The following is a 24,475-nucleotide window of genomic DNA, read 5'->3' as shown; positions in this document are numbered from 1 at the left end:
TGCTTCCAAATTGATAGTTCCATTTGTAACATAAGAAACTTAATTAGTGAATTCAGATGACAATGCAAAAAGTGAAAGAAAAATCTATGGACCAGTTTTTAGTGCTAAAAGTAAATTATTTTGGTATTTGCTACTATATTCTTCACCTACCTTCTTCTGCAGTTTAAAAATATCTGAGGAAAAAGCAAAACAGTTTAAACTCCAAGATAAAAATGAGAATAGCTCTTTGCGACACAAAACATAATATAGGGACTTTATAGCTATTGTTTCTGAGAATGTAAGAGCTGATTGCATCATATTGTTTCTATTCTGTAGGAAGAACACTGTAATGCTTACATGGCTAGTATTGGGATGATCAAAGTCAATATATTGTGCGGTTTTGAGTGACGTGTAAGGATAACACCATTATTCTTTGTATTTTAGTCTCTTTACTAAGTTAATCATGTTCACTGTTCTGTCATCAATTGTCATTCACTCATTTTGTAAAATGTGAGCATCTGAATTTAATGTTATTGTATTGTTTCTGTTTACTACAGCTGGTTGCAAGAGACTCAAATAACAATTTCATAGCTACACATAAAAGGTCACAAAAAATAGACATTCAAAATAGAAACATCTTACTTTGCAACAAGTATACAATCTGAGTGAGATATCTAAAGTTATAAAAGCTGAAGTGAGTTTATCACATATGTAAACATATCTATTTGTAAAGTACTATACATTTTTTAAAAAAGTAAATGGCTAGGTAACATTTATCTTTGAAATCATAAATTCTCAATCATTATGATTATTGCATATTGCTAATTACATGTAAATGTTTTAAAAATTACAAAGAGAATAGAAAGTAGTGATCACATATTTAACAAATATGAAAAATATGAAAAAACTATGAAATGATTCATTCAGATCAAGAAATAGAAGATAAATATTTAAAATGGCACTTAGCAGAAAAACAAAACTATATAATTTGTATATTGTGTATCTTGAAAACTTTTAATTGTTACACCCTGCCCCCCCCTCCACCCAAGTGCAGGAGAAAAAAATTGTAGTAGGAGAGAAAGCAGAATGAAATGGTGACAAGATAGCTATACTTCCAGATTTATATCTGTCACCATCAGAACTTCTTTAAAAGTGTTAAAGCAAAAATTTACCCTAGTAACTAGCTCTCAGAAGAATATTCTTAAGTGATACTGAATCAAAATCACAAATGGCTCATGGAAGAGGAATAAAATCATTATTTTCTTTCATTGATAGAGATAATACTGAGTTATGAGACTTTCCTCTCACTACTGGGGTTATAATTTTAGCCATTCTCTTCTGGAGTGAGTGGGTTTTTTCCTAAAGGTTTATGAAGTTTAAAGTTGTGAGAGCACAGCAGTTAGATGTAAAGTGTTGTGCAAACCAGATCTAGATTAGTTATGTTCATTGACTAAAAATAATGAAAACATATCAATAATCCTAAAATAGTGGCAAAAAGATTACACAGAATGAATTATAATCTTAAGAACCAATAATAAATATACTGACAAATTTGGTGAAGAACAATTAGAGGCAAGTTAGGCTACTAGTTAGATTAGATGTTCTTTAATAGTAAGATTTATGACGATCACATCCAAGTCATCATCTGCTCTTTCAAGAATAACTGCCATATAGTAAGTACGAAATATTTTTTTAAAACAATAAACAGGTTTCCTTGCAATTGATGTAACATATTAATTTAAAAGTAGTCATAGAAAATTACCCTAATTTTAGCTCTGCTGATTGAGATCAGAATTGGTATTACAATAAACATGGTATGGTGTATGGTAGGCTCCAGTGCATGGATTATGTATTACCTAAGACACTTCAGTTTCCTGTCATTTTATGTTGTTACTTGTACTATCTTTGTGTTAACATGCCTTGTGATAATTTAGGAGCTGTTACATAGTCTTACAAAAAAGAATGCGAGAACTCTTGACTTAAAATATTGAATTGCATGTAATATTACATGAATTTACATGTTGCATATTGTGATTAAGTGGCCTGAATTTCAAGTATGTAAGATAAAATGGAAATAATGCAACCTACTGCAATCATATTGTGCCAATATTCAGGCACGGCACAGAGGAAAGACACAACAGGTTTTGAAACCAATCAAATTAATCACAGCCTAAGCTGGGAAATAGAGAGGCAAAGATTGCTACTCATCGGGTCATGCTGCGATGATGAAGGAAACAGATCTGATCATTTGATTACGGGGCTGTAGATACAGAATTGTGGCAACACTTCCCAAGTAACTAACTTATGATAATGTGTGGGTATTTCTGTAGCATGGAAGCTTGAGTTGAATCTCTCTTGTAACATATGGTGTGTTTTAACGTGAGGACCCCAAAATCAACCAAAACTGTGCAAGTCTCAAATCAAGCAGAATTTATGATACACAGAAAACAATACAGGAAAAGGAGCTAATAGTGTGAACTCGAAAAACAATATCAGAGTAGAAGCTCTTGAAATATATGTCAGAGACCTATAAATATAATTGTAGGATTCTGACTTTCATTTTTGTTTCATGCTGACCACTTAAAACCTTTTTTGGGTCCAGTAATCATCTAGTTCTACGTCAGGAGATAGTTTGAGTATTTGGAATGCTGACTAAGATGATGAAGATGAGTAAGACCAACATTGTTTTCCTACTAACTCCTGTTTTCTTCTTGAGTTCAAGGGCTCCATCTAAGGAAATCTCTGAATGAATATGATGTGTTTGTTGATAATAATAAACATTTACCTGGATAATAAAGTGATGGTAGGTCGTACTGGCCTCTTAAGAAATTCTGAACCCAGACTTTGTGAAATATATTAATGTTAAATTATTGGGACACAACAAAATAGAATATCTCTTTGAAATGAAGGCGACTTTGGGAGTTCCCTTGAGGCTCAGAAACTTAAGGATGTGGCATTGTCAAAGCTGTGGCTTTGGTTACAGCTGTGGCTCAAGTTCAATTCCTGGCCTGGGAAATTTTGCATGCTGTGGGTGTGGCCAAAAAAAGAAGGTGACTTTGATTAAAGTATTAAAATAGCAGGCCTAACATTCTTTGAGTGACTTTGAACACATTGCTTATCTTTTTTCCTGTTTTCTCATTTATAAAAAGGAGATGTTAACATCTTCTTTATATGGCCACTGTAAGGATAATGAAGTGATATAAGTGAAGAGATTACTGGAACACCTGACAGGTAGAAGATGCTTAATTGGCTAATAGCTATTTCTATAGCTCATAAGATTCTCTTCACTATTTAAATTCTTCATCATTTTGAAGTGGATGATGTCTTCAGGCTTAGGTGATATCAGATACATTTTCATCCTTTCTGTTTCAAAAATATGACAGAAAATAAATAACTGCTAAGGAAATATTGATAGTTCACAAAGTTTTTAAATTTTCAAAGTCTGGGTATTTTGGAACACCAAATTATACCTGTTCTGTATTTTAATGAGTGAAACTGATATCATAACTTTTTAATGTAATGTATTTTCATGGCTCCTGTCACTGTGAAAAACAAGTTTTCAAAGGAATACATTTAAAAAAGAAATGGATATGTGAATGCTTTTGGTCCCTACTCTCTTTTAGCCTTGACAGACAAAGTGAGGGATGAAAGAAAAGCTCATTATTTTGAAGAAATGACACCTTAAATTAAAATGGCAGTGTTCCCTCTCTTTCTTAGAAGTTTCCTTTACAGTAAAAACTAAACGTCTGTAATGGATTGAATTTTGTCCCCCCACCTCAAATTTATATGTTGAAATCCTAATTCCTAGTACCAAAGAATATGACTCTATTTAGAAATTAGGGTCATTGAAGATGTAATTACTTAGTGTGAGATCATATGAATAGTGTGGGTCCTAATCCAATATGACTGATGTTCTTATAAAAAGGGGAAATTTGGACATAGACATGGATACAGGGAAAACACCATATGAACATGAAAGTAGAGATTGGGGTGATGCTTCTACAAACCAAGGAATGCCAAATATTGCCCAAAAAACTATCAGAAGCTAGGAGAGACATATGGAACAGATCATATCCCTCATAGCCCTCAGAAGGAAACAACCCTGTTGACGCTTTGATCTCAGACTTTTAGCCTCCAAAGCTATAAGAAAATAAATTTCATTAAGCCACCCATTAGGTTGTTATGGTCACGCTGGTCAACTTATACAACATCACATTAATTATTTAAATGTGAATTCTGGGAAATTGTGTATACATTTGTATTAGGCTTCTATTGCTGAGAAATAAATTACAACAATTTAGCAGCTTAACACAAATTTATTATCTGACAGTGTGTGTGAGTCAAGTCCAGGAACAGGTGAGCTGGAGCCTCTGCATGTGTTCTCACAAAGCTGCAATCAAGGTATTAGCCAGGCTATGTTCTCATCTGAAGGCTTGACTAGGGAAAAATCTAATGCCAAGCTCATTGAGGTTCTTTGCAGAAATCTTTTGTACTTATGTGATTGAAGTCCTCATTTTTTTTTTTTTTTTTTTTTTTTTTTTTTTTTTTTTTTTTTTGGCTAGTTGTAGTGTGTGCTCTAAGAATTGCGATTTTCAGTTCCTAGAGACTGTCTTTTGCTCCTTGCTAGGTGCTCTCCTCCACAATCAGTTCACAATAGGACTGTTTGGGTTTTTTTTTAAGGCTTCCAGGAGAATCTCTTTCAGGCCAGTCAACTAAGACAGAGTTTTATATAATGTAAGGTAATCATGGGAGTAACATTATATCACCTTTGTCAAATTCTGTTGGTTAAATTCATCATTTTAGCCCACACTCAAGCAGAGTTAACTGGACAAGGATGGACCTCACTGGAGGGTCACTCTAGGATGAGTTGACCACAATATCTAAAAAATATCTTTTTTTTAGTAATGAGAAAGTATGACCAGCTTTGGTATGCACACACACATTTGACTAGGGAAGCAGATCAGCTGTTCAATTAGAAAATAATTATAGCATTTACAGAGCCTGCAACTCTGTAATAATCGGGTTCTGAAGACAGAGATATAAAGTTATATTTACTTGGAGAAGATTAACTAGTGCAAATACTGCCATTCTTCAAAAGCCTTTTGGTTTTTAAATTTTTTAAGCTAGGATTGAGTTTATTACTATCTCTTATACATAAAAATACATTTAAACACTCTGCAGTACACCTGAATTAAAGTAAAATGTTTATAATTACATGGGAAAGAGATAAAAATATTTTAAGTTATAAGAATGTAAAGAAAGAAAAACATAGTTGATCAGAATTATTAATGTATTTTTAGTTCTTTCAATGAGAGATATAATTAAAAACAGCTAACAAAGGGCCAAAGATACTAATATTATAGGTGAAATTGTGGAATTTTAATTGAATACAATTGGGAAATATTTTCAAAATCCTGTATTCATTCTGAAAAATATTAGAGATGTGATTTGGTCACAGACATTCTATAAGTTAAATTGTGTTCCAATTAATACTACATTTTTCTAAGTTCACATTCAATAGATAAAAGGGAAACTATTTCAAAATTTAACTCCAAGTTATATGTGATCTGATTCTATGATAAATTGATGTACTATGTTTTCCCACTTTTGTATCTTTAAATTTGCAAAGCTCTTTTGAAGTTATATACTGATTATTTTTATTATTAGAGTAAACAGATATTCTGTAGAGTTAGAATTAACACATACATGTCATATAAAAAGGTCAGTCAGCAAGGATTGCTTTCTAAATTTTATGTCCCCTGACAGCCATCAGGCAGCCAGCATAAAAATGCATTTTGAAGCCATGGAGTCTTCAGTTTTTATCTCTGACATAACATTGAAATTCGACAGATGGAAGCCCAGCAGCAAACATGCAAAGTGGATGCCAAATGAGGCACATATACATAGCAGAGTGGTGCCCTACCCAGGTGGTCATTTTCTTCTTTCCAGAACCTTTAACATGGCTCACTCCAAACTTGACTATGCTGTAGTGATATTGACACATTCTTCAGTCATTGGTGAATGTCAGTGGGCTCTTGGCTCTCTGTATAAGGAACTTTAATGCTCTCTCTGCTATGTACATATGTCCAAGTTGGCAGCCAGTTGGCATGGATGCTGATGTGTCTCTATCTGTCAGATCTCCTTATCACCTTTGGGATGGAGATAGACGATACCAGTATGTCAGCAAGAATATTACCATTGGCTGTGTAAGGATGTCCAGGGATTAAAAACTAGGAGATATTTTAGAAGGGACCTGGAAACTTATCTTTATAATCTAAACCAAATATCTATTATCTTTTGGAATCCAGGGACAATCCAATTAAAATAAGAAAAACTTTAGGACAATTTTAGCTAAGATTTTAAGTAGTCTTCAATAGTTAGTGAACAAAACACACCTTGTGCAATTGAGCCAAAGAGACTGTAGATCAGACTTATGGAGGATGAGAATGTTTCTTCTAATACTTATCAGGCAGGGCATTTTTAAAAATCTTAATATCCAGTACATTTAATTGATTAAAATTACAATAATAGATTATTAAATAAAACATAATCATGTAGATGTTTTAAATATTCACTATAATCAGTTTCCAGACTTTTTTAGAATGATGTGTATATTTCTACATTCACATGCATGTAAGTCTACACTTTCCATTTATCCTATCCAATATACAGCTAATGGAAGACACCCAATTCATTTTGCTATAAATTTATCAGGCAACCTTGACATAATTACTTGAACTTGTTCCACTTCAAATTAGCTTCTCTATCATCTTTTCATTTCAGTGATGTTATCTTTAATTCCTACATTCATTCATCCATCTATTCATACCAACAAATATTTACTGAACTCATTATCACCTGTCCAACCCTTTAAGCAGTCCCTCTGACAATGTTTCCTAGTTAATTTCATAAAATCACTAGCCACTCACTTGCTCATTCACTTGAGACAAATATTTGAGAATCAGTCTTGATTTTTCCCTTTCACTGACCTCTCACATGCAATCAGTTCTTATTCTTCTTAATTCTGTTTCCTAAATATCACAGATTAGTCATTCTATTTCCAATGCCAGCAATATAATTCTTTCCTTATGTATTCAAGTGGCCATGACTAAGACTGTATAAGTTAGACTTTGGGAAATATACCAATGTCAACCTGTTTTATGATTGTAAGAATGCATTTTTCAGAAAGGAGATAAATATTATAACTTTTAATCATCTTGGGGAGATTAACTATGGAGTAGGAAAAACAGACTGGGACAATTTTCTAAGGAAGTTTTTCCCTTTTCCATCAGAATGATGGTGGCAGACAATAGCATCTCACTTTTAGATGTGGAAAAGTTGTCAAAATATTCTTTTTTTTTTTGTCCTTTTTAGGGCTGCACCTGTGGCATATGGAAGTTCCCAGACTAGGGGTTGAATTGGAGCTGCAGCTGCTGGCCTGTGCTACAGCCACAATAATGCCATATCTGTGCCATGTTTGTGACCTACACCACAGCTCATGGCAAAGCCAGATCCTTAACCCACTGAGGGGGGCCAGGGATCGCACCTGCATCTTCATGGATACTAGGCAGGTTTGTTACCACTGAGCCACAAGGAGAACCCCCCAAAATCTTCTCTCTAAATATAAACTTATCCCATTTTTTTTTAAATTTATTTTTAATTGAAATATAGTTGATTTACAATGTCTTAATTTCTACTGTACAACAAAGTGATTCATTTATACATATATAGTTTTTAAAGTATTATTTTCCATTATATTTATCATAGGGCATTGCATGTAGTTCTCTGTGCTATACAGTGAAAACTTTTGTTTGTCTCCTCCATGGATATTAGCTTACATCTGCTAATACAACCTCCCACTCCATCCTTACAACTCTCTCCCTCTTGGCAGCCACAAGTCTGTTGTCTTTGTGCATGAGTCTATTTCTGTGTTATAGATATTTGTGTCATATTTATATTTCATATGTAAGTGATACCATATGGTATTTGCCTTTCTTTCTTGGTATGAGGATCTCTAGTTGTATCCGTGTTGCTGCAAATGGCATTATTTTGTTCTTTATATGGCTAAATAGTATTCCATTGTGTGTGTGTGTGTGTGTGTGTGTGTGTGTGTGTGTGTGTATCTTCTCATCCATTCATCTGTCAATGGACATTAGGTTTTTCTATGTCTTGGAAATTTTGAATAGTGCTGCTATGAATATAGGGTCACATATATCTTTTTGAATGATAGTTTTTTTTCTGGATATATCCCCAGGAGTGGGATTGCTGGATCATATGGTAGTTCTATTTTTACTTTTCTGAGGAGCCTCCATATTGTTTTCCATAGTTGGCTGCACCAACTTACATTCCCACCAACAGTGTAGGAGAGCTCCCTTTTCTCCACTAAACTTATCCTATTTAAATGACACCCCTGGATTAGGAATGGAAGCCTTAACCTTTGACTTTTCTGTGATCGTCTTGAGCAGAGCAATAACAGAAGAGAACAACCTGAACCCAGGATAACGTCACTTGTATATTACAGGTAAAGGGGAATGATCTGAGTTCAAGTTTGATGGGTGAGAAGGAAAAAAAAATCCTTTGGAGATTCTGGGACACAATAAAGGAAGAGAGAACTTGAAGGAAGACCATACTTCATCTTTACCTTGGCAAGTGCTGACTGTGGATCCTGACATCAGTCATCATTGGTTACGTCCTCTGTCATTATAATTTAGTGGTTACAAACATAAGATCTGGCGATAGATTCTGTGATCTCTAGAGAATTAATGTCTCTAGGTCTCAGTTACTTCACAGTAAAAAAAAAAAAGAGAGAGAGATAATAATAACACTTATTTTGTACGGTGGGGTTTAATTGAGATAACACAGGTAAACATGTAGAACAGTATTTTTCATTGAATAAGTGATTAGCAGATAGAAGAATATATAAGCTGTGAATATAATTCAAACAAAATGATTGAAAATGCAACTTATACTGACTTAACTTCCTCATTCTACCTTCCTCCAGATTGCCCTCTCTGACCCATCCTCCAGGACTGCTGACAGAATTGACAGAATGTACTGTTTAAAACTAGAATTGATCATGTCATACCCCAAGTTAGTTTTATTCAGGCACTTTTCATGGATTTGAAGTTAGACCAAAATTTCTCACCATGGGTTGTAAGGAGGTGACCATATGATTTATCATCTAAGCTTAAGAGTGAAAGTTTGCACTATTAATAATTACTTTGGACCCAATCAAACTTATAAGCTTTTGCACAGCAAAGGAAACCATAAACAAAATGAAAAGGTAACCTATGGACTGAGAAAATGTTTGCAAATGATGGAACTGGCAAGGGTTTAATTTCTAAAATATATGAACGTGTTATACAACTCAATAACAAAAAAGACAAACAACCCTATCAAAAAAGGGGCAGAAGACCTAAATAGAAATTTCTCCGGAGAAGATACGCAGATGGCCAATAGGCATATAAAAAGATGCCCATAATTGCTAATTATTAGAGAAATGTAAATAATAACTACAGTGAGGAGCCACCTCACACGGCCTTCAAGAGGTCAGACTGGACTTCATTAAAAAGTCTCAAAACCAGTTCTGGAGAGGGTATGGAGAAAAGGGAACTGTCCTACACTGCTGGTGGGCATGTATGTTAGTGCAGCCAACTATGGAAAATAGTGTGAAGGTTCCTCAAAAGACAAAAAATAAAATTACCATATGACCCAGCAATCCCACTTCTGTGCATATATCCAGCCAAAACTATAATTCAAAAAGATATATGCACCCCTGTGTTCACAGCAGCTCTATTCACAATAGTCAAGACATGGAAACAACCTAAATGCCCATTGACAGATGAATGGATGAAGAAGATGTGGTACATACACGCAATGGATTACTAGACAGTCATAAAAAAGAACAAAATAATGCCATTTGCAGCAACATGGATGGACCTAGAGATTATCAAATACCATATAACATCACATATATATGGAATCTATAATAGGACGCAAATGAACCTATGTATTGAAACAGAAGCAGACTCATAGACATGGAGAAGAGATTTGTTGCCAAAGGAGGGTGGGGAGGGCTGAACTGGGAGTTTGAGATTAGTAGATGCAGACTATTACATATGGAAGGGATAAACAACAAGGTCCTACAGTATAACACAGGGAATTATGTTTAATATCCTGAGATAAATTGTAATAGAAAAGAATATAAAAAAAATGTGTGTGTGTGTGTGTATAACTGAATATATATAACTGAATCACTTTGCTGTATAGGAGAAGTTAACACAACATTGAAAATCAACTATATATCAGTTAAAAAATATTTACTTTGGTATAACAGGCATAACTCAGGCATACAGAGACTTATAGTTACCGTGGTTATAAAATCTTTCCATGGCCTGTTTTCCAACCTTACCAGTTATTTTTTTGTTTCTAGTGCTGGCTGCAGCCACCCAGATTCAGCAGAAGTTCCTATACTATTATGTTTTTCTATTCCTTTGAATATGCAGCTGTTACAACTCTTACTCTCTTCTCTCTATTCTTTTACCAAATTTCTGTCTGTCATTTTAAGCTTTTCCTGAGTTTGGAAATCTCTCTGGATTCATGATTTCTGAGACATTTGTGTGTCAATGTGTAATATGACACAAGCTTATCTTTATCATTTTAATAGTAAAGAATAAGATAATTGTTGTTGGCTATATTTCTGGCACACTGGTACCCAGGATAGATATTTTATATATGCTTTCTCAAAATGATTTTGCAAAGTATACATATATTTTCTGAAGTTTTAAGATAAACTGAAGCCAAGGGGATTTAAGTGCCTTGCTGGGGCCCATATAGCTAGTAAGTAGCAGAGGCAATGTTCAAATTCATACTGATCTGTATTTAAGTCCATCTTTTCACCAAGTTGCCCTCTCATTAAAACAGTGATTGCAGGGTGTTCCCATTGTGGCTCAGCAGGTTACAAAACCAACTAGGATTCATGAAGATGCAGATTTGATCCTTGGCCTCACTCATTGAGTTAAGGATCTGGCATTGCCATGAGATGTGGTGTGGGTCACAGATGTGGCTCGAATTTGGTGTTGCTGTGACTGTGGTATAGGCCAGCCTCTGTAGCTCTGATTCGACTCCTAGCCTGGGAACTTACATATGCTGCAAGTGCAGCCCTAGAAAGCAAAGAAAAAAATCCAGTTATTGCAAAGAACTGTAAAGGGCATGTACATCGTCTCTCTGCCTACATGATAGATTTCTTCAAGACTAGTATTTTTCCTTATTCATTTTTTTTTCTTTTAAATTCCCTATACCTTTTCCAGTGTTTGGCCCATGATAAGCACATAACAAATGTTTGATAGATGAGTGGGTGACTCACTCTTGACCAATTCAATGACTTGGTGAACAGTAACCAGTTCATTTCAGTTCAAAGACATTCTTCCCTAGTTTTCTGCCTTCAAACACATTCCTTTACCTTGGGGCTCTGGTTCTGGTTCTCATATCTTGTTCAACAGCCTAACCAGATCCCGTGAGCCTAAAACCAGCACTGGATTAAAATATTTGCAAAAAATCAAGGCAAACTTATATACAAGGCAAGGCACAAAGGCTTCATAGGAAGTGGATTAATCGGGAAAACAAAATGTTTACTGTTTAATATGCGAAGAACTTTATGCAAATATTGCCTCCATTGTTTTCTTTCAGAATTAACCAGAAATGTCTTTTTTTCAAAACATCTTGCTGAGATCATTAAGGAGACGGCAATCGTGATAAGAATATGATGAGGAAGAATGAGAGGTAATTTTGGAGCATAAGGTTACTGTGGAGGAGGCCAGGTCTTAATGAGATTTTAAAGCAGGGGACTTTGGATAGCTAGATGGCAGTATGGCAAGACTGACAGTGTGATGGCACAGGAACTCTGGTGATTTGGAAAAGGGAGTATCAACCCATAAAAGAGGAAGTGGCACAGAAAAAATTTAGTAAGTAGTACCATAGATAACCTTCACTGTTCAGTTTTGTTTTGGACTAGTCCTCACCTCCTTGAAAATCCAGGTGCAAAATGAATCTGCCATTTGACTCATATTTCTTTCAACTTTAGAGTGACTCCTGCAGACACAGATGGGACACCTCCAAATGTGAGTCCTTGCACAATAGAAGAAAATTGTGCAAGGGTACATTATGACATGAACAGCTGTGCTTGGAAGGGCCTGGTGTGAATTGGTCACTTCAATGTTCTGGGCATAAAATGCTAAACTCTACTGTACCTCAACATAGCACAGAACTCTGAGTTTCTATTTCTACTTTGTTCTTTAGGTATATGGAGAGAAAGATGTACAAAAATGAATGAGATACAGTCCAACATTGAGAGTATCCTGGCTTAGATGGCTCAGAGGCGGCTGGCCGTATATTAGGGCTCAAACAGAGTCCTGCAACCTGAATTCTACTCTCAACTCTGCCATTACTGGCCACGTGATCTTGAGTAAATCTGGTCTTCTTGTGTCTCCAGTTCCTTATGTTTTAACTGGGAATATTGCAGAATGATTCCCAAAGCACATTGCAGCTTTACGAATTTTGTATTATTCTTAACAATGTTAGAAATGCTAAAAGAAACATGGAATTTTGGAGTCAGCCAAATTTGAGTTAAAATCCCCAAACTACCACTGAATGACTGCGAGAAAGTAATGTAGCCTCTCCACAGCTCATTTTTCATCTGGAAAATGGGAATGATATTGCCGACCTTGCCGGCTTGCAGTGGCTACCAAATGAGATCAAATGTGAAGCCAGCAGCATCTCACCTGGTGTATAGAAGATACTGATAAATGGGGGTTATTATTGGGATATTTTTATGTGCAGAGGGAAATCTCATTTCCTATGAGATGCATGCCAAATGGGATGCTCAAGTTATTGTTTGCATTCCTCACCCGTGAAGGTGTCCATGAATTGAAATTAGCACTGTGTGTGAGCCTCATGGGATTCAAGTGTTGCTAAGGCAACCACTAATTTCCAAATCAGGATAAATAGTTTCACAGAATGTACAGTTTCCTTTAACAAATTGGATTCCAGTGAAGGGCACACCTTTCCTTCCCCTGCTGCTCTGTACCCAAGTCTGGGCTCTGCACCTGCAGCTCTGTGTGCCAGTGGCCGCTTTCATCTTCTGCCAGCAATACTCTGAAGGTAACAGCCAGTAACAGAGATCCCTGAGGTCTGTCAGCTTTACCCAGTCTTTACCTTTTGTACTTTGTCAAGTTGGAGTCACATTTCTTGACTCACACAGTAGGGCACTGAAACAGCTCCTTGGCACATTCATGTACTAGACTTCTAAGCAAAGATGCCATGCAGTTTGCCATCATCTCTTTCTGCCTTTTTCTTCCCACCCCCTCAACTATCCTTATTTCCCCTACTCACTCATATGAATTCTTGCCGTGAATGAACCTATTATTAAGCCAGCATTGCCTCTCCTGCTACATTCTTGTGTTAAATTAGTCCTCTTCATTGTTGCAAATAATAGGCGACCACTTATATATCAACGAAAATTCACTGCACTGCTGTGAGATTATTTTAGTCCTTGATAAACTACACATTCCTGCCATTGTTTATGATTTTAAGTGATTTAAAGTCTGTATTGCTTTATTTTAAATCTTTTCTTTTGGAAGTGGTGACCAATCTTCCTCATGTACACTGGGTACTTTAGCAGTGGCATCTTTTTTTTTTTTCTTTGCATTAATTCTTACTGTTGGCTTTGCTTTTGAATATGCCAGTAGCAAAGTATGAATACAATACAAAAAATTTAGGGAGGCATGTTAATTAGCTTCCTTAAGACTATGAAAGCAAAATTATGATTATTTATTCTTTTCTGGTCAAGTCCTTAAGTTAGAAAAGCCTCACTAGCTTTTTCACACCTCTTTTAGGAAAAATGCTTGGCCATCCACCTTCACTGAGATTTTACTGTATGCCAGACACAATGGCCTCTCATGCATTTTGTTGCCCTAAGGACATGAAATAACTGCAAAGTAGGGATTTTCATGTCCATTTTACTTATGTGAAAACTTAGTGGAATATTAAAAGATCTTACATCAAAAAAGCATTCAATCTGGAAAACTCAATGTTTCTTTGCAGTGTGTTAAAATTATTGACAAATCCACTGAGCAAAACATTTCTCCTCATGCTTAGAGAAAAAAAAAATTTTTAATGCAAAACATGTATATAAAATTAAAATGTATATATTTAGTTTATTTTTTAATTATTTTTATTATTCAATGAATTTACCACATCTGTAGTTGTATAATGATCATCACAATCTAATTTCAAGGATTTCCATCCCACAACCCAAGCACATTCCCCCAACCCCCCAAACTGTCTCCTCCAGAGACCAAAATTTTCTCAATGTCTTGTGAGTCAGCATCTGTTCTGCAAAGAAGTTCATTGTGTCCTTTTTTCAGATTCCACATGTCAGTGAAAACATTTGTTGTTGGTGTATCGTTGTATGGCTGACTTCACTTAGCATGATAATTTCTAGATCCATCCATGTTGCTAAAAATGCCAGTGTTTCATTCCTTTTAATGGCTGAGTAATATTCCATTGTGTATATGTACTACATCTTCTTGATCCACTCCTCTGTCGATGGACATTTAGGTTGTTTCCATGTCTTGGCTATTGCAAATAGTGCTGCAGTGAACACCGAAGTACATGTGTATATTTAGTTTAAAGGATGATAAAATGAACACATTTTTTTCTCGTTAAAAAGAACCTAGCATTCTGGGCCTATTGGCCCTCAGATCCATTGCTCTATATCATAGGAGGGATGGCCTTTCCAGGTTTCTCTACCCTAATTCCCTTCCATTTGTGTTAGGTGAGTGTGAACCATGGCAGGAGATTGGAAGGCAGGAGGAAGGGAGAAGCCATGGTATATTCTCTTGCCACTGCCCCCAATTTTGGATAGCTTCCCTGGCAGAGGCTGTGTATTTTCAATAGCTTTTAATCATGGCCTAAGTGGTTCCATTCTGTGCTCTGGTAATACCACTCCCCCCCCTCCACCTTTTTTCTTTGGCCTGGAGATGATAGTGATTCCTGCTTTTACTTGTTCCTGGCTTACCACACTCTCTCCTGTTTGATTTTTCAGCTCGTCCATCACCTATATCAGTAATTTTTGATTAAAAATTTTAAGTTAAAATATAGTTGACTTGGTTGTGCCAGTTTCTGCTGTACAGCAAAGTGACCCATTCATACATATATATACATTCTTTTTAAATATTATTTTCTATCATGGTCTACTCTAGGAAATTGGATATAGTTGTTTCCTGTGCTAGGACCTTGTTGTTTATCTATTCTAAAAGTAATAGTTTACATCTACTAACTCCAAACTGCCACTCCCTTCCACTCCCTCCTCCCTCCTTCTTGACAACCACAGGTCTCTCTTCTATGTCTATGAGTCTATTTCTGTTTCGTAGATAGGTTCATTTGTGCCATATTTTATTTTATTTTTATTTATAACTTTTTTTTTAGTTTCACAACCTATGCCACAGTTACAGCAATGCAGGATCCAAGCCACATCTGCAACCTACACCACAATTCATGGCAATGCCAGATCCTTAACCCACTGAGCAAAGCCAGGGACCAAACCTGCCTTCTCATGGATACTAGTTGGATTTGTTTTCACTGTACCACAATGGGACCTCCCTGTGCCTTATTTTAGATTCCACATATAGATTCCTGATATCATACAGTATTTCTCTCTTTCTTTCTGACCTGCTTCACTTTTTTATGGCAGAGTAGTAGTCCACTGCATTTATACGTACCACAACTTCTTAATCCATTTATGTGTGGATGGACATTTAGGTTGTTTCCATGTCTTGGCTGTTGTGAATAGTGCTGATCTGAAAGTAGGGGTGCATTAATTTTTTTAAAAAATAAACTGCTTGCCTTTGTATCACCAACTGTATTATTATTATTATTATTATTATTATTATTATTATTATTATTATTTTGGCAGCTCTAGTGGCATGTGGAAGTTCCTGGGCCAGGAACTGAAAGTGCATTGTAGTTGCAACCTGTACCACAGCTGTAGCAACACCAGATCCTTAACCCACTGAGCCACACAAGAACTTCTGCATGTATCTTTTTGAATTGTAGTTTTGTCCAGATATATTCCCAGGAATGGAATTGCTGGATCATATGGTAGTTCTACTTTCAGTTTTCTGAGGAAACTCCATACTGTTTTCCATAGTAGTTGTCCCAATTTACGTTCCATCTAGCAGTGTAAGGGAGTGCTCTTTTCTCCACACACTCTCCAAAATTTGTTATTTGTAGACTTACTAATGATGGCCATTCTGACCATTGTGAGGTGGTACCTCATTATAGTTTTGATTTGCAGTTCTCTAACAATTGGTGATGTTGAGCATGTGACTTTAGCCATCTGTATGTCTTCTTTGGAGAAATGTCTATTTAGGTCTTCTGCCCATTTTTCAATTGGGTTGTTTGTCTTTTTGTTGTTGTTGAATTGTATGAGTTGTCTGTATATTTTGGAGATTAAATCCTTGCCTCACTTGCAACTATTTTCTCCCATTCTGTAGATTGTTTTTTCATTCTTTTTTTATGGATATTAAATTTATTGTAAGGCAAATACTTGAAGTTATGTCAATGTTTAGTTCTTGATTAATGGACCGTAAAAGCCCTGTGTGTTCTTTCTTGATCATACCTCTCCCCTAACCTCAGAAGTAACCACTAAATTGTTTTTTTTAAATTTAGCATTCTCTTGATTTTCTTTATCATTTTATCATTTATGCATGCCTAAACATGCATATATTTTACTTTTGTCAGGTTTGTACCTTATATAAAGGGAATCACACAGTGTGTTCTCTTATATGATTCATTTTTTTTCCAAGAATACATTTTTAAGTTCCATGAAAATCTTATATGCAGCAGTTCATTATTTTTCTCTAAAGCATAGTATTCTACTGCATGAAATGGTGTAATTTACCTACTCTCTATGATGGACTTTTGTCTGTTTCCAGTTCTTACTCTTATGAACATGTTCCTATGAACATTTTGATATGTGTTTCCTGGAACATATATGTAAGAACATGTCTAGTATATGAGATTATGAGTGGAACTGCTGTAGACTACATAAATGTTCAGGTTTACATGGTAATTCCAAACTGTTTCTTCAAGTGATTGTACTGATTTATAATCCCACCAGTAAAAATGCATTCCAGTCATTCCAAATCTTAGCTAGCATTTTGTTTTATTGTGCTTTAAAAGATTCAAATGAAGATAAGAATCTACATAATGTATCTAAATAAGCTATTTTATATATACACCTTTTTACAGTGAGATATTCTTATGTTCATATTTTTTGCCTGTTGTGCAAGCAAATGTAACATTTCTATAGTGTCTATGTATGAAACTCTTATTTATTTATAGACTAGGAGACTCCCATAAATCATTACAGTAAGCTTTTCATTCTATGGAGGTTAGATAATTTGTTAAACATGTCTAGTTAGAGGATAAGAGGATGTAAATATGTGACTCTCTGAATCTCATGTTTGACTAAAGTCTGTAGATGAAGAGGAAGAAACAGGGGAAAAACCATTTCAAAGTGAAGTTCTAGACCACTTATTCATGGCTTGTTGAGGAGATACCCCAAACAGGTTATGTAAATTTTAGCCCAATAGTCACTTCAGAGAATAGAATGTTGAGATTAAGAAAAATATTTCTTTGGGGAAATTTGTTGCACTCTGGTAGTGTTCTCACCACCCTTGGGAGAAGGGAATAAAGTCCTTTTCCCTCACTCCAGTGGATGTCTTGGAGAACTTACTTGGGTCTGAATCTTTAGGCACAAGGAGTGGTACTAGGCTCATGCCTAAAAAATTGTCAAGGCAGAACCTGTGGCTGGGTAGTTATTCTGATGGAATGGAGAAGATACATGTTGTACGAAAGTCACCTGCGCTCCAAGTGTTTGACAAATCAGAAGATCTACAGACCAAAAGTGGACTTGAGAGATAGGTTTTTGCTAAATGGTTTGACTGGAAAGACTGTGGGACCTGAATAGAGAGCCTGAGCAGGTTGGATGAGGTTGAGAAGTGAGCTGAAGCAACACGACAGAGTCATTGCCATGTCAGGTGAGTAACATTTGGATAATTTTCAGGGTGTGTGAATATAGAGTGAGGTTGTATTTTTCAAAGACTCTACGAAGGGTGGCCACAAAAGAAAGATTCATCTTTGAACATATACCAAGATGAGAGTACCAATCCCAGATTTCTGAATTACCACTATACCAGTAAAGTTAGACTTCCCTACTCTTTTTCCATCTCTCCTTCTTTCTGTTCCCAATTTCAACAGAAGTTGAGTGATGGATGGTAGGAAAAAGAGAGAAAGTCAACCATGCTGTTTTACCAAGCAGTTCAGTATGAAGAATACCGGTGCAGAGCCAGAGAACAGCTTCAAATTTAAATAAATTTCTGACTTTTGCCATTACACGTATAACAACTAATTATATGAATGAAAATGTTTTGTGACAGGGGAACTTTTGAAAGTGATGAGAAAAACCATAGGAAAAAAAAAAGGCAGTTTGAATATAAACAGTTACCTCTTCTCTATCTGAAATTCCCACTAAAAGTGCTGTATACACACACACACATCCACACTCCCTCACACATATATATTTTAAAGCACACACCCAATGGCACCTAGGAAATGGGACAGGAGGCAATAGCAGACCCCACAGTAAAAGTTTTTTAAGGCTGAAAACCAGCAGGACAACTGGTAATAGATAAAGCAGAACCAAGAAAGCTGAATCCTTCTCACTGGGAGGGTTGACAGTCAATTCGATTTAATTAAAGAATTACTAAAAGGCTCAGGAGTTGGCTAGCACTAGAGACCTGTAGAAGTAGAGGTGAAGTTGGGTGAAGTAGAATCATTAGATTTCTGTTTAAAAGGCATCAGAATCTCTAGATTCCCTTCAGAGTGTTCCATAGCCCTGTATATGTTGTTCTATTTCCAAATAATACACTTTATATTCTTCTTCCTGACTTCTCACATTTAGATAGTACCTTTTTACTTCACCGCACATTTTTTCTATATAGTTTTACTGTCATTTTGGATGATTAATATATTATGTTTACATTATCTTGGCTATGTAAATGCTGTTTACTGGTAAGCCATATAGGATACCTATTTTTCATGAAGACTTTTTTGTTTTTCATGGCGTTAGTAAAGGGCTTTCCTTTTAAAATTTGATTGTCGTTATAAGCCTATATCCAGAGGACTAAGATGATGAGTCATACAAGATGTTCAGTAAAATAAGAACACCCACATTCACAGGACTAAGGGTTTGAGGAAAAACTGAATTTGAGAATAGAGTAGGAGAGTTTAGAATTAGAATCACCAAGCAAGTCATATTGATTGGCAAGGCTGGATGTCACTTCAGTTCAATTAATCTTATATACTGTATTTTCAGCACTGCGTTAGGTCCTGAGAATGCAAGCATGCTTATTTTCAATATTATCCATGACTCACCTGTCACATTCTAGTGTTGTCAGAGGGACAAATAATAAAAAATGATATCACAATGTATTTGAAGAAGGGTATTGTGGTTGGGTGAAGGTAAATCAGGAAAAACTTTAAGAGTCACAAGGCTCTATGATTCTTACAGGACTGGTAGGAATTTAACTAGATGGAGATAGAGGATAGGGAAATTTCAAACAAAGAGTAAATATTTAGATAATTGCTAGGTATAATTTTAGAGGAAATATTTTTCAGTACTACTGAGGATAAATCTAGAGAGAGAGATCAGTGTGGAGCCACTGCAGTAGTCTAGGCAGAAAATATGAGGTATTAAACTAATACCCTACTCAGAATGCAAGGAACTGGTTTGAGAGTTGGTATAACATTTGAATTAATGGGACAGTGTTACTACCTGCACATTGAGGGATGCAGTAGACTCTTGAATAGCGTTGGTGCTTTTGTTTGGGGTTATTGATGGACAACATGCCATTTGCTGAGATATCCACATAGGAAGAAGACAGATTTGGGGGGAAAACGATGACTTTAAAGATCTATTGAATGTGTATTATTTGTGGAAGATATGTATGGAGAAAATAATTAAGTAGGGTAACATTTTTAGATGTAAATGTTATTTTAATTCCTTCTCTCTGAATCAGTTGGTCTTCCCCTAGCCTAGGCAGTTAGGGTATTCCATCTACACTGCCGCAAGAGAAGAGACGATCATTACAAAGCAGATAAAAGAGTTTTGGGCTTGATTTCCATAAGCATAGGCCTTGCCATAGAGAAATGATTTTGGAAAAAAAAAAAAAACCTCATCATGAAAAAAGATAAAAATATTTGTTTCCTGCAAATTTTCTTCCCTTCATAGACTAGAGGAAAAGTTCAAGGGCTTGTTTCTTGAGCCTCTTAACACCAGTATTTGGAGATTTGACAATTACAGTGTTTTCTCACAACAAGCAAGAGCAAGAGGAGAAGAAATCTTCTCCTGGCATGTTTGGGTAGACTGGCCAGAGAGCATCACAGATTTTCCTAGAGCCCTGAGTGGTTTGTAATCAAGAGAGTATTTTCCATGTACCCTGTAATGACTGGTACATGGCTGAAAGTCAGCTGAGCTTAATGATGTCAAGGATGATGTTGCAGTACTGATTTTTGTGGATTGCTGAGCAAAGTGAAAACTGGGAACAGAGACATCTCAGCAGGTGACATTGCTGGTATATAAACAAATTATATTCAAACCCTACTGCGTCCTAGAATTTAAAAACAAGTCTAGGGAGAAAGCTGATTTCACCTTCAACTGATTCAAATTAGTAAATTAATTATAAGGTGAAATGAATTCTCAAAATAGAAATTAAGTTCAATTATTGAAAAAGAAAAAAATTCATTTATTGGATGTGGTGGTTTTGTAGGCTGGAATTCATATCTGCTCTATACAGTAGACAACTGGATAGGCTCTCCTGGGATGCCATTGATAAATCTCATCTGGTAGTATTGACTTGGAAGTCATCAGTGTATCTGTGGTGGCTGGAAGGCTAGCAAGAATTAGATTACTTTGGTAACATGTGGAGCAAGAGAGAAAAAGTTTAATGGCAAAAATGTCTTAAAAACACCAAGACTCAAACAAGTGGAAGAAGATAGCCCCTTAAAGAATACTGACGAAGCATTTTTAGAGAAGTCTCCTTTTGAAGGAGAAACATGTGTCTGAAAGTCAAATGTTGCTGGCCTTGCATTTCAGTTCAAAAGGGCTGTCATCTAATGCGTGTAGGGTTCATGATAAACATTATTTATTGATAAAATAAAATGTCTGTCTTGCCTTTCATAGTTTACGTGATTAAGCTAAATGACTCCTGAAGTTCTTTGTTTCATATTAATTTTGAATTCAGGTAGAAAGGGGAATTTGAATGTTGGTACACATGGACATTTCAATGAGTTTTATTAAAAAAAAATGTCAGTGCTTACCACCCTCACCTCTGCCCTACCACGAAAACAATGAACAAAAACACATACACTGAATAGCCTTCAAATAACATGTATTAGATTATAGGCAAGCTGTGGTTCATCATAAACAGATGTAATATAGGATAGCCTAAAAAATTACAGCCTAGCATCTTGGTAATTCTTGAATCTTTGTTAGTTTCAGTTGTCTTCAAGTAACCCATAGTAAAAAATTTCCTATGATGTACATGCTGGTATTCTTGAGTACTTTAGACATATAGACTCTTATTTGGGATAAAGCTGAAGAGGCTGCCAACACTTCATGTATCAGCCTTGGTAAAAACTGATGTTCATGTGTTTCTGTCAGTTGTCACCTGGGATGGATTTCACTTGCCATTGTGAATATAAAAAGCTCACTATCCCATTACTAATTCCCATGAGTTATTTAGTCCTGTCTTTCTTTTTCTAAAGGTTAAACTCTTATCTTTCTGCTAAAAAGTTAGATAATTAACATTCTCACTTACAATGCTTCCATAACATCTGTAGATTATGCACCATTAATCAAGTTCCTCTGCAGGCATGATTGACTTTTGCAAAGAAACTTAGGGAATAAATCCTTTCTTTTTAGTAATAACTTTGTTGTTATTATGCTTTAAAAAGTCCCTTTCTGAGCAATGCAATTTAGAGTAATAGTCTCTAAATTGAGAGTCCCTAATACTTAAAATAGGTATTATAAGACCATATATCAGAAATAAGAGTAAATGACATATTTTAGAATCTTTGAATGCTATCTCTTTACATTAAAAACTTTAGAATTTGTGATTTCCAAAGCATTGCATATTTATAAAATTATTTGTGTTGACATTTAAATTCTCCATTTGCAAATGATGGAAGGAAAAATTAAGGATATTTACTTTATTAGCATTTTAACTTGAATTTAGAATTCACTTGTATGGAAAAAATATATAATACAAAAATCAGATTTTTAACATTCTAGAATTTCTGTGCCTGAATTATTTGTCAAGAGTACCTGCACAAAGCAAGTGCTGGACATTTATAGGAAATATGTCCTAGAAACGATTTGTTCATGGAAAAAAATCTGTTTTATATCTGTGATGTTTCCATGACATTTGCTTTCTTCTATAGGTTTCTTGTAATACCTCCTTGATATGTCTGAGGAGATAGATTGTGGGAACTCTTTGGAATCTTTAGAGATCTGTTAAACATAGAAATAAAACCTCTTCTTTTCTATCATAAGACCTTGTCTCCATTCTCTACCTTTTGTTCCCTTCTCCTTTCTTTTTCCTACCACTAAGTGAGTGGTAGAAAATACCAAATAATTAAAAAAAATAATAAATGAACATAATTTTTTTGGTTGGATAACAAAAAACACACAAGAATTGGGTCAATAACCTAAACATCAATGTTCTATGCCAAAGCTATTAATAAATACCCTGGACTAAATGGCTCTTTCTTTAAATGGCTCTAAATTTTAAATATAAGAACAATTTTCAGAGAAAAAAAAGAGTGACAATCTTAACATAGACCATATAATTTTTTTTTAAATATCAGTAGGAGCATAGAGATAATTTTTTGGGCAGAGGATCCAGAGTGTTGGCAGAGAGGATTCATAATAAAAAGAAAACAGGGTAGTGCAAATAGATTTTTTGATTAGGTGTTATGGAACATTATAGAGTCTAGGTATCTTCTACAAATCATCGATTAATCAAGATCTTTGTATGAGACTAAGGTCTTGAAAAGGTGATATATGGAATAATTAGTCCTCAAGTAATGCCTGTATTTATAAAAAATTTTCTTTATGAAAATCACCATATTTAGTGTTCATTTAAAGTTTAATGTCTAACCATTTCAAAATCTTTATAAATTAGCTTATATTACCCTCTATTTCTTCTTCTTCTGTTCATTGCTAAAGAGGTAAAGAAAAGATTTTCTCTGTGAAGGTTTTGGAACCCTTTATTCAGAAATAATTCTTTTCCTTTCTCTGAACCTCTGTAATTTGGAGCAGAGCTTAATTAATCACTTTGCATCTTACTTTGTTTGTTTGTTTATGTGTTTTGTTTCTCCATGTTAAATGTCATCTCAGCAAGGGCAAGGGCCATATTTCAGTCATCATAGTCCTAGAAATAAGCCAAGTGCCTGACACAAGCAATCATAGTTTAAAAACATATGTGAAAGTATAGAAAATTATATTATTAGAGTTAGAAACAAGGGGCACAGTAAATATCTTGAGCTTAGGTAATACTTACTTCTTTCTTCAGCTACAAAAAGTCTCCATGATTAATTATTACTTCCTAACTAAAGACTAAATTAAGAACAAAATGACTAAAAACAGATTTGTTACAAATTAATAAAACTATGTAATTCAAATATGAGGAAAAATATATGTGTTTCTTTTTTTAAGTACACGGAGAGCAAAGTTGACCAAAGAGATTGCAATTGTTCTTCTACTGACAATTTTACTATAAGCACACACAACTTAGCTCTAATCTCCCTTTCTCCTTCCTTCTCTCTATGTATGTATTCTTGTTTGGACAATAATATTTTGGGGGGTATATTTTTTCACCACTACATCCCCAATAATTACCACACTGGCTGACATGTAGCAGGAACTCAATAAATATTTGTGGATGGCCACACATTTCTATATTACCATTGAGGATCATACATAGATAGAAACAGAAGATATGCCCTTGTTTAAGTAGCTGGCAAAACCTATATGATTAGCTCACCTCTAATACACATGAATCTGTTTCTATAAACACTGTTTCTGCTGAAATTAGAAATATCTTCACTCTGTGCTCAGTTTAGTATTTAATAAACAAATCACAAAACTCTATGAGGCTATGTTGGTCTCTATCTCCAAAGTCCAGAGGCCAAATTGAAATGAGCATTGGCCTATTTTCTCTAATAAATCAATTTGAACATTGTTTGTAATATAAGACAACATTTTTAAAAGACGCAATTATAAATATCGTCAACAAATAAGAAATCGTGTTTAATGAGCTCTCTGTGGAGCTTGCATGGCAAAAAGAGAGCTTAAGCTCCATAGCAATATACC

This window comes from Sus scrofa, chromosome 13 (genome assembly GCF_000003025.6).
Source record: "Sus scrofa isolate TJ Tabasco breed Duroc chromosome 13, Sscrofa11.1, whole genome shotgun sequence".
NCBI lineage: Eukaryota > Metazoa > Chordata > Mammalia > Artiodactyla > Suidae > Sus > Sus scrofa.
The sequence above is the reverse complement of the archived record's forward strand: the minus strand, read 5'-3'. Positions refer to the sequence as shown.